Raw genomic sequence first — 12456 nt, 5'->3', positions numbered from 1 at the left:
TATAATTTGGGTGAATCCCATGGAGTCTATGATAGATATGAATGCCTTACTTAGTGTGTCGTGAGGGTTGTCGATGTGGATATTAAAATCTCCGACAATTAATATTTTACTTGAAAACGTTATTAGGCTTGATAGAAACTCAGAGAATTCCTGTAAGAACTGAGAATACGGACCAGGTGGCCTGTAAATTGTGATTAGTAAAAATAAATGTTTATTTGTTCCTTGCTCAAGTATATTAAGTACAAGAACTTCAAAAGAAGAAAATGTAGGTCCTGCTTTCTGGTTCACGCCTAAAGCTTTAGTATGGATGGTTGCTATACCTCCACCCCGACCGCTTAAACGGGGGCTCATCGGGTCCAATCCACGTTTCTGTGAGGCACAGAGCATCAAAACCATGATCTGTAATAATTTCATTTGCAATAATGGCTTTAGATGCCAGGGATCTAATGTTAAGCAGGCCTAGTTTTAGACCAAAGGTGCGGTCGTTGTAAACTGGTGTAACTGGTCTGATATGAATGAGGTTACTAAGGCAAACGCTTCGAGGCTTTTTGATGTGTTGTTTTATTCGGGGAACAGACACGGTCTCAATTGTATTTACACAATAAGCATTTGTAGAAGTGCTAGCAATCGGCTTATTTCTAGCAGTAACACTAGCATGATGAGCAGTAACGTTTCTATTTTTGCCGCTACTTACGTGGCCGCTTTGAAGTCAGCGGATGGCCCTCTCGATGTTCCATGAGAGGACGACGGACCCCAGAGGACTAGGGTGAAGCCCATCCCTCCGGTAGAGCGCTGGCTGCTCCCAAAACGAGGACCAGTTGTCCACGTAGCCCAAACCGTTGCAGGTGCACCAGCCGCGGAGCCAGGACTGCAGCGCGAAGAGCCTGCTGAACCGCTCGGATCCCCGCCGGTAGGTGGGAAGAGGGCCGGAGATGACGATCCTGGCGTCCGTCTTCTTCCTGGCGGTGTCCAGTAGCGTCTGGTAGTGCTCCTTCAGGACCTCGCTGCGCCGGTCGGAGATGTCGTTGGTCCTGACGTGGATAACCACGGTCCCGAAGGCGTCGCGTCTGCGGAGGGCTGAGGGGAGGCGCTTGGCAATGTCTAAAACCCGGGTACCTGGAAAACAGGAGACAGATAGCAAAATGACACTGATTCAATATTGAATCAACATCAGTCATTATCATTGAATCAACATTGATTTCTGATGTTGATTCAGCATTGAAACTGCATGTTCTGTCCAACATTGAATAAATGTTGAATAAACAACCGAGGCAAACACAAAATCAACTCTTTCAATCGAAAGTTAAATGCAGTAAAATTGATTACATGTTTTTTTTTTTTTAGGTGATTCAATGTTGATTCAAGCCATAAAACAATTTAATATATAAAAATATCCTCTCCTCCACAAAGTAAAACTCAAAACACAATTGAGTTGAGTTTCACCTTTATTTTACTAACCAAACCAAAAATTATTATAAAACACAAGAAAACAACCTTCATGTGGTGTGGTTCAGAATTTCAGATGAAAACAGAAAAAAGAAACCTTCAGACGTTCATCATGTGACGAGCAGCGTTTCAATTTTTCTTCCTGGGAATGCCACCTTCTCTTTCGGGTGCATAGCGCAGCCACTTCATGACAACATCTGAAAAGGTCAGCAAGGTCAATCCTTTACGTTGTTGGCAGGCTGTAGCTAAAAGCAGAAAATAAAAAAATAACACTTTCAGGTTACGTTCACAGTCTCTTAGCAATTCATTCAAACAGCAAATGGTTCACTGCAAAATAACCAGTAATACCAGTACATTTCCTGTAGTTTAACACACCAATATCCTCATCTTTAGTTATATTTTATATGAATGCCACAAGAGTTGATGGCTCACACGGGGTGTGGAAGGTAAAGGGTTTTACTGCTCACTGTTCTGTTCTTGAATTTTTTTCTCAGCTTGAGCGAACAATCCATTAAACATTCTCTCATGTCTGTACGCACCACAACGGTTCAAACTCGAATGAATGCACTCTCTCTACTTTGCATTGAAAATAACATTGTTGACAGTCTGGAGTTTGATGATGTAATCGATGATTATGCCAGCTAGAAAGCACAGAATGCCAGTTCTATAGACTACTGACTGAGCAGTACTGACTACGGCTATAGACAGTTAATGAGAATGACTTAGATACTAATCAGCTTATCAGCAACAATAATAGTAATTATTTACTGATTGTGTCTGTCTGTCTGTGAGAAATTGACATTTACTGTACTGTGTAAATTTGTTTAGTGTTCTGCAGTTCTGAACTCCCGAATAGAACCGAACTCAACAATTGTTGGCTTGTTTTTTACTTTAGACTGAAAAGTGCAGGTGCAAAAGGTCGGGACGACAAAGGGGCGCTGAATTGTTTTTGGCCTTGGGCACGTTGCAGCCTAAAGATGTCCCTGCCTGCAACCTGCTATTCTTGGCCACCAAGGGTTAAGTGGAAAACTGTGGAAATAAGAGATAACACCTGTAAAGACCTACCAAATATGCAGTCTTTCAAGATGGTGTCTTTGAATGGCCTTTTACATCCTTTCCCAGCCCAATTAAATTGACAAGCCAATTCGTTTGTCAACGATGACTGCAAAATGCGGCGTATTGTTGTCTCTGGTGTTCCACCACCCACAGCAGCAAACTTGGACAAAATCAAAATTTAAAATTAAAATTGGTTTCAATTAGTTCTGCTTAGAATTATATGTGGTACACATTTAGTAAAAATAACACACATACAGTGGGGCCAAAAAGTATTTAGTTGGCCACTGATTGTGTAAGTTTTCCTACTTGGAAAAATGAGAGAGGTCTGTAATTTTCAACATGGGTAACTTCAACCATGAGAGACAAAATGAGAAAAATCCAGGTAACACTGTAGGATTTTTAAAGAATTTATTTGCAAATTATGGTGGAAAATAAGTATTTGGTCACCCACAAACAAGCAAGATTTCTCGCTCTCACCAACCTTCAGATTATCTCAGGAACAGTGCGTAGAGAGCTTCATGGCATGTTTTTCCATAACCAATGGCAGTTGCATCCAAGCCTTACATATTTAACCCACCTATTGTGTTCCCGGTCAAACTTGGCCGATTAACAAGTTTCCTCTTTAAAAAGTGGATTAAATTTCATCTGTTTGTTTTGAGCTTCCATGACTTTGTTCACACATGGTATTTGAACATGTAAAACAAATCTGAAATATTTTTCTAAAAATTTGCATGTTTTATTAAACTTTGGAACACTCACAGTGATCCCGGTCAAAAATGACCCGTTATTGGAAATGAATCTAACACACTATAGTTAGTATATAAAACAGAGCTCAAGCACATATCTGCTCTCCTTTCTTACACCTCATCATGTAGGTGTCTGAGTAGATACACAAACGCACATGCCTGTACACACACACACACACACACACACACACACACACCTTATGCTTCTTTTTTGTTTTCCATGGGAACCATTGGACAATATAGATTTATTTTCCACGGCAACAACACCATTCACTTCAAAAGTGAGACTGACCTCTGTTCGACACAAACCTGTGAATCTTACTGTGCTTCTTCTTTTCACCACCTGGGTTACAAAAAAAAAAAAATAGTAATAAAAGTTAGTTTTAGTCAAGTAGATATATATATATATATATATATATATATATATATATATATATATATATACATACATACATACATACATACATACATACACACACACACACACACACACACACACACACACACACACACACACACACACACACACATATATATATATATATATATATATATATATATATATATATATACACACACACACACACACACATACACATATATATATATATATATATATATATATATATATATATATATATATATATATATATATATATATATATATATATACACACACACACACACACACACACACACACACACACACGATATACTTGTATAAATTCCAATAAACCAGTGTTTAAGTTTGGCATAACACATATTAGATATAGACATTTTTGATGATATTCAAATGTACTGAGATTATTTTTTTGTTTTTTAGATTATTTTTAGTTATTTACCCTGCAAATGAGACACTGGATTTAATTAGAGATGGAAAGATCGGCATCGGACGATTTTCAAACAAAATACACCATCGGCAGGTTTTACAGATGGTTATTTGTATGTGACTCCATTCTCAAACTATCATACAGTGAACAGAGTTGTGTAGCTAGCGAGCTAACAGCTAGTTAGCCTCAAGTCTCTGAAGCAGGTAAGAAGAAATGACATTAGAGCTAGCTCGCTAGCTCGCAGCTAAACTGAGGCTATTCAAGCGTCAAACTAATGTTTAACGTCTGCTTTTCGACACTGGTAAACTAAGGCTAAAGAAACAATTCATATTAATTATTCTTTTAAACTTGAAATGACTAAAATTACTAAAGAAAAGAAAGCAAGCCAGCCCAAACAACCGTTACCCACCTGTCACGGCGCGCGCGCCTCTGTTCTCTGGAAAATTCCAGAAGGCCAGCTCCAAAGGGGAGGGGCTTATGCGCAGAGGCTGATGACGTGACTCACCAGCATTTAGTATTTTTCATCTTATTATTTATTATACCACTAAAAAATTAATGGTTACCTTTCATATTGACTCAAAATAATAACTTAAATAATGAGAATATCTCTAAATAATGACATAAAAATTCACTTCATAATCAAAACAAATAGATTTTTTTTATATTTTACATGGCAAAAATAGGCTTTTATATATGTGTAAATGCGGTGTCTTGCACAATGCAAGTAGACGGCGGTATGTCTTTCCTTAATTCTAAAAACCTATGGTCCTGATGAGACGGTGTCCTGGATCTCTTCCTGAACCTGAAGAAAAGGAAGGGGAAACTTTTGCCCCAGTCTTTTCACATATTTTATTTAATTTTCTGTTGCTTGCTCAAATTCAAATTTTATATATATTTTAAATATATAATTTATATATGTGTACATATGTTTACACATTTTACATACAATATAGGTCAAGTAATTGTGTTGCGTTGTTGATCATAACCAATCAAAATGTTGATTCAATGTCTTCTTTTCAATGTTGAATCACAGTTAAGACTTCAACCCAATAACAATGTTGATTTACAGTTGATTTATGGTCATCAACCAAAACCGACCAAAAAAACCCAAAATCAACATTGATTCAATGTTCCTTTGCGATCAAATCTCTCTTTCGTGTCCACTCACACTATCTCACTCCGATCCACTTCCCAGGACTGACCTTCAGTGACCTTTCCTCAAAACATCACCCTGAAAATCCAGGCGCAGAACGTCTTCCTAAGTGCCGCGTTTCACTCTAGACGCTCTCTGAAAAGGAGAACCCGTGAACTGACCACTTTGTTTTGGCTAATCTCTTACTCTTGGGCTTCACCATAAAAGGGACACCCCACCCATTTTTCAAAATCTCTGCATAATTAAGTGGGTAAGATGTAAACAGAGTCCTTCAGAGCTGCTCCCATTGGTGGTGATAGGAACCAGACGTCCCCCTCTAAAAGCAGAAAGTTCCTACATGAACTGGTCCTGAATTCATGGTCCTGGTCCTGATGACTGAGACGCTGTTTTATGAGAGTTTAGAGAACTTCAACCCCATTCATGGTGGAGGGAGACATGCAGGGCGCTGTGCGGCAAAATAGTCCCCAAAGAAAACTCATTATTCCAGATTTTCCACTATTTTCCATCATCAACATTCCATATTAACTCAGAAGACTCGTGTAGGTTCTGGATGGTAAATAAAGTGTCTATATCTGTGTTGTAGTCATGGCGACGCCTGGTTCCCATCACCACCACTGTAAAGACGTCTGAACCGTTTCACGCCAAATTATTCTGGATCCCTGTTTACACCTCACACACTGAGTTATGCTGAATTCTGCAAAACGGGTGGAATTCCCCTTTAAATTACAAGCTTATGTCACGTTGCTGAAGCTTTAGCTCTAAAAACCTGATCCTGGAGTCCCTTTACAGTGTAGAACCTACTGTACTAAACCCAAACACTGACACGAAGCGTCTCTATGGCATTCAACGCCGTTTTGCAATAACGGTCAGATTTCCGCTGAAGCTCCGCCGTGTCGAAAGGTGACCAGAGTGGACAGAGAAATGGACGAGGCATCACCGTTTGTTCTAAGTGGCTTGAGGTTTGTTTTAAAATTTATACACTGCTCAAAAAAATAAAGGGAACACTGAAATAACTCATCCTAGATCTGAATGAATGAAATATTCTCATTGAATTCTTTCTTCTGTACAAAGTTGAATGTGCTGACAACAAAATCACAAAAATCATCAATGGAAATCAAACTTATTAACCAGTGGAGGCCTGGATTTGGAGTCACACACAGAATTAAAGTGGAAAAACACACGACAGGCTGATCCAACTTTGATGTGATGTCCTTAAAACAAGTCAAAATGAGGCTCAGTGTTGTGTGTGGCCTCCACGTGCCTGTATGACCTCCCTACAACGCCTGGGCAGCTCCTGATGAGGTGGCAGATGATCTCCTGAGGGATCTCCTCCCAGACCTGGACTAAAGCATCCGCCAGCTCCTGGACAGTCTGTGGTGCAACGTGGCGTTGGTGGATGGAGCGAGACATGATGTCCCAGATGTGCTCAATCAGATTCAGGTCTGGGGAACGGGCGGGCCGGTCCATAGCTTCAATGCCTTCATCTTGCAGGAACTGCTGACACACTCCAGCCACATGAGGTCTAGCATTGTCCTGCATTAGGAGGAACCCAGGGCCAACCGCACCAGCATATGGTCTCACAAGGGGTCTGAGGATCTCATCTCGGTACCTGATGGCAGTCAGGCTCCCTCTGGCGAGCACATGGAGGGCTGTGCGGCCCTCCAAAGAAACAGGCGGTTTCTGTTACTGTAAGAGACAGATAGATAGATAGATAGATAGATAGATAGATAGATAGATAGATAGATAGATAGATAGATAGATAGACAGACAGACAGACAGACAGACAGACAGATAAACAGATAGACAGATAGATAGATAAACAGATAGACAGATAGATACAGTAGATAGATAGATAAACAGATAGACAGATAGATACAGTAGATAGATAGATAGATAGATAGATAGATAGATAGATAGATAGATAGATAGATAGATAGATAGATAAACAGACAGATAGATAAACAGATAGACAGACAGACAGATAGATGGATGAGATAGGAGCGAGAGATACAGACAGAAACAGATAGACAAGATAGATGATAGATGTCTGTCTTTGAATCTCTCTTCTATCTATCTATCTATCTGTCTGTCTATGTCTATGTGTCTATAGAAATACAGAATGATAGACAGACACAAATAGACAAAAAGACAGGGACAGACAGACAGAGAGATAGACACACAGGCACAGGCAGACAGATAGTTTGAGACAGACAGACAGATATATAGATAGATAGAAAGACAGACAGATACACATACATAGTTAGACAGACAAACACAGACCAATAGAGGGATAAATGGACAGATATATAGACAGACAGGCAGATATATAAACAGACAGACAGACAGACAGATCTAAAAGGTAAGAACATTTTTCCTGATGTCAGTCATGATATTGAGGGTTTAATTAAGATTCCAATTAATTATTTATTCCATGTTTATTCATAAAAGGGCAGTTCAGAGTGCTTTTCAAAGTGTTAAATAAAAGCACAAGAAAAAGTACAATAAAAGAAGGGGGGAAACAAATGAATTTAATTTTGGACCCAGGTTTCTGACTTGGTCTTTCTGTATTGGAGCTCTGAAGTGTGCACTGATCTTCAGTCATTCCTCCTCTCGGCCAAACAATACAACGTCTGTGTTGATTTAGCCTGGAGGAAATGCTGACCGATCCTTTAATACAGTTCAGGATCTGTTTCCACAGCACATTTTACAACGAGCGTCACAAAGCAGGTTCAGAGAAAATCCAGGTCTGAGCCCCAAGTGAGCAAGCCGAGGGCGACAGTGGCAAGGAAAAACTCCCTAAGAGCGAGAAGAAGAAACCTTGGGAGGAACCAAGACTCAAATGGGGAACCCATCCTCCTCTGGTAGACTCAGGATTTGCTCTGTGCTCTGACACAAAGTATCAATGGGACCACAGTCATTTGGTCAGAGAGTGAAGTAAACCTGGGTGTCGTCAGGATCACCGTGACAAGGGTGTTTTCTGGCAGGATTCAGCCTAAAGGTAATGGTGCACACAGTCATTAACGACCTCTGACAGGACAGATGCCCAGATGCCATAGCAGAAGACGCATGAATTCCTGAAGCAGGAGAACATCCTGCTGAAAATGCAGCGTCTCCTAGGCATCTCCTTCTCCTCCGCATTGCTGGATCCACCTGCAGAAAGAAGACCTCACATTCAGGGTTTGCATATCAAATAATTGAAAAGGCTATTAAAATGTGTAAAGTGATATTGCCATTCATCTTAGCCTTTTTAAAATATAAACTATGTATGATTTGATTGACAATGTAAACTTACCCATAGCAGCAGTGCGACCACTCTGCAAAGGGTCCTGATCTGCATGCCCAACCTTGTTCTTTCTGGATATCTGTGATACAACACATTGATCATATTATCAACCTCCTGTCCTGAAACAATTCAATGTGTTAAAATGAATAATGTTTATAATATAATGTAAATAATATAATAACATTAAGGGTGCCCAGTCCTAGCCCTGGAGATCTACCACCAATATTAGGATGTACATAAAAGGTCTCCAGAACCAGGATTGGGCACCCTTGATATAAATACTGCTACTGGGATAAAATATTACAATATTAAAACTGCTTTTTAAAAAAATCCTTACCTTTTTGAAGAGTGTTGGCATCTTAAGATGGGAGAAGAGGCCCTTGCGCTTCTTTGAGTGTGCGCTCTTCACCTCCTCAGTTTCAGGCACTGGAGTTGAAGCATCTGCATCTAGATGCTTCCGTAGGGCAGTCATCAGGGCCTCATCAAATGTGGAGTCTTGAGGGTTCAAGGCCTTATGCAGAGAACCTTCCTCCCCAAACCACTGAAGAAGCTCAACAAACGTCCCATTTAGAACTTCCTCTAGCTTTGCAGAACTAGAGGATGCAGAGAGCTCTCTGAGAATTCTCTCAGTCAGTTCTTTTGGACTGTTGGAGCTTGCCAGGCCCGATGAAGACAGTTCCAAGTGCCTCAGGATCCGAAGGACCAGCCAAGTTGTCAGGCAGGCATGATGCTGTCTGTCCAAGACCACTGGTTCCTCTTTGTTAGAGGAAGAGGGACCAGACTGAACCACTGAAGGATCCAACTCATAATCAGACCGTTCTGATATGTTGTCCATTATGCTGTTCAAAATTGGACTGGAGAACGCTCACTTCCTGAGGAGAACCTGCTTCTGTGTTCCGAAGAACTTCTCTGCAATGTTAGACTCTTCTGAGATTTAAAAACACACAAAAAACAAGAAATCAGGGAACTGAACTACAGCTAAACCTACCAGATTAAACCACCACACCAGCTTCGTCCCACAGCAGCCTTTTGTTTTAAACTGACTCAAACTTTGTGTTTCCACGATTTCTCCTGCTGATAAAGTAGCATTTTCCACAAGGGGGCGCTACTAGCAACATATGTTACAGCAGAGATGGTACTGATCTCCTGCTGTCTGAATTGAGCTGAACCTCATCACTGTATCTCTCCTATTAATGCACTGAGCAATATATCACATCTATCTATCTGTCTGTCTGTCTGTCTGTCTGTCTACATGTCTGTCTCTCTGTCTATCTATCTATCTGTCTATCTGTCTATATATCTATCTAGATGTCTGTCTGTCTGTCTGTCTGTCTGTCTGTCTGTCTATCTATCTAGCTGTCTGTCTATCTGTCTGTCTGGTTCTTTTTCTCTGTCCTGGTTCTTTTTCTCAGTTCTGGTTCTTTTTCTCTGTCCTGGTTCTTTTTCTCTGTCCTGGTTCTTTTTCTCAGTTCTGGTTTTTTTTTCTCAGTTCTGGTTCTTTTTCTCTGTTCTTCTTTTCTATCTATGTTCTGTTCATTTCTAAATTATCTCCTTCTTTGCTGCAATGTAAATGAGATTGAAACTGTACTCACCTCAAGGGGAGAAGATCCACGCGGTTCTACCTGTGATTTCTATCTGTGTTCTACGTCGCACGTCTGAACCGTACAAGGTACACAAGTCAACTGAGGAGCCTTGCAACTTCCCCTATTTATAGACTCTAGACTATAGACTATTTATAGGCCCCGCCCTTTGTGACGTCATCGACGCCGCTTGGTTGCCATAGAAACCAGACTCTTTTGAGTTCCGTTTCAATTCGCTCCCTACTCCCTATCTAGTGCGCTACGTAGCTCACGTACTAATAGCTTCTCCATCCGAACTGGGCGCTGCCTGTGAAACAGAGAGCCATTTGGGATGCGGCCATAGGCTGCGTGACGTCTTACTGCGCATATAATTCACTATTTCGGCGTGGATGCTGTCTTCTGCCATGCACTACTGAGGGAGCACGGGGCCATTTGGGACACAGCCTGCATCTCCCCGGCCTCTGTCCGCTGGGCCGCTGGCGCGGTGACGCCACGTCTCGCTGTGATGCGTTTATTTTCTAATTTATTAAATCTGAGATTTAATCTCCGACAGGCTAAAACCCACAGTGACGTCAGTGTGTTAACGTCATCCAGTCGATCCTGAAACAGACGCTAACATGCTAACTCAGCGTCCGTTAGCTAGCTAAGTTAGCATGAGTGCTACTACAGAATGAAGGTGCTGGGCTAACGGCTAACGGCTAATTCAGATTCAGATTCAGATTCCTTTATTGATCCCAGGGGGAAATTGCAGTTGTTACAGTTGCAGCCATTTATGTAAAAATAAACACTTTACTAATAATTTAAGACAATATAGAGAAATTTACAGGATGTACACCAGATTTAAGTACTTAAGAATATAGTAAGGTGGCGGTGATTGTGATAGTAATATGAAACATCAGGTATAAAGCAGTTACAATTATTTAAATTATTTAAATTAGTTAGTGTCCCTCTGAGTTTTTGCACACACAGTTGTTGTTATTGCACATATGAACAGTTTGGTATTGAGTTTTGTGAATCACACACTGAGGGAGGAGTTATAGAGTTTGATGGCCACAGGTAAGAATGACCTCCTGTGGCGCTCTGTGGTCATTTCGGTAGAGTGAGTCTTGAGCTGAATGAGCTCCTGTGTCTCATCACAGTGTCGTAGAGTGGGTGGGAGCCATTGTCCGTAACGGCCGTCAGCGAGTCCAGCTCCACACCCACAGCATCACCGGCCTTGTGGATCAGTTTGCTGAGTCTGTTGGCATCTGCCACCCTCAGCCTGCTTCCCCAGCATGCAACAGCATAGAGGACAGCACTCGCCACCACAGACTCACAGAAGATCCTGAGCATAGTCTGGCAGATGTTGAAGGACCTCAGGCGCCTCAGAAAATAGAGATGACTTTGGCCCTTCCTGTGTGCGTGTGTGTGTGTATATACTTCCAAAAGTCTTCACTCGCCCATCCAAATCACTGAATCCAGGAGTTCCAGTCACTTCCATGGCCACAGGTGTATAAAGCCGAGCCCCTCGGCCTGCAGACTGCTTCTACAGACATTAGTGAAAGAATGGGTCGCTCTCAGGAGCTCAGTGAATTCCAGCGTGGTACCGTGATCGGACGCCACCTGTGCAGCAAGTCCAGTCGTGAAATTTCCTCACTACTAAATATTCCACAGTCCACTGTCAGTGGGATTATAACAAAGTGGAAGCGATTGGGAACGACAGCAACTCAGACACGAAGTGGTCGGCCACGTAAAATGACCGAGCGGTCAGCGGATGCTGAGGGGCATAGTGCACAGAGGTCACCGACTTTCTGCAGAGTCAATTACTACAGACCTCCAAACTTCATGTGGCCTTCAGATCAGCTCAAGAACAGCGTAGAGAGCTTCATGGAATGGGTTTCCATGGCCGAGCAGCTGCATCCAAGCCTTACATCACCAAGCGCAATGCAAAGTGTGGAATGCAGTGGAGTAAAGCGCCGCCACTGGACTCTAGAGCAGTGGAGACGTGTTCTCTGGAGTGACCAATCACGCTTCTCCGTCTGGAAATCTGATGGACGAGTCTGGGTTTGGCGGCTGCCAGGAGACGGTACTTGTCTGGCTGCATTGTGCCGAGTGTAAAGTTTGGTGGAGGGGGGATCATGGTGTGGGGGTGTTTTTCAGGAGTTGGGCTCGGCCCCTTAGTTCCAGTGAAAGGAACGCTTAAAGCTTCAGCACCAAGAGATTTTGGACAATTTCACCCTCCCAACTTTTACATTTACAGCATTTAGCAGACGCTCTTATCCAGAGCGACTTACAAGAAGTGCTTTGTCAATCTAGAGAAAGTATCTTTGCTAGTTACCAATAGCTTAGAGAAAAAGACGGTCCTGAGCTCAGATACTGCTAG

General features: G+C 41.7%; 1 long non-coding RNA gene across 1 annotated transcript; it reads right to left on the bottom strand.

Moving 5' to 3' along the window:
* Window positions 1–239: 239 nt before the first annotated feature.
* On the bottom strand, window positions 240–3592 carry LOC108414276. The gene is made up of 4 exons (XR_001856843.2): window positions 3558–3592; window positions 2512–2662; window positions 1544–1691; window positions 240–1116 (listed from the first exon to the last, which is right to left on the bottom strand). It is a non-coding gene; the product is annotated as an uncharacterized LOC108414276 (long non-coding RNA).
* Between the last annotated feature and the right edge of the window lie 8864 nt (window positions 3593–12456).

Source organism: Pygocentrus nattereri, chromosome 10, assembly GCF_015220715.1.
Source record: "Pygocentrus nattereri isolate fPygNat1 chromosome 10, fPygNat1.pri, whole genome shotgun sequence".
NCBI classification, from domain to species: domain Eukaryota; kingdom Metazoa; phylum Chordata; class Actinopteri; order Characiformes; family Serrasalmidae; genus Pygocentrus; species Pygocentrus nattereri.
This window is presented reverse-complemented; position numbering and strand designations above follow the sequence as displayed.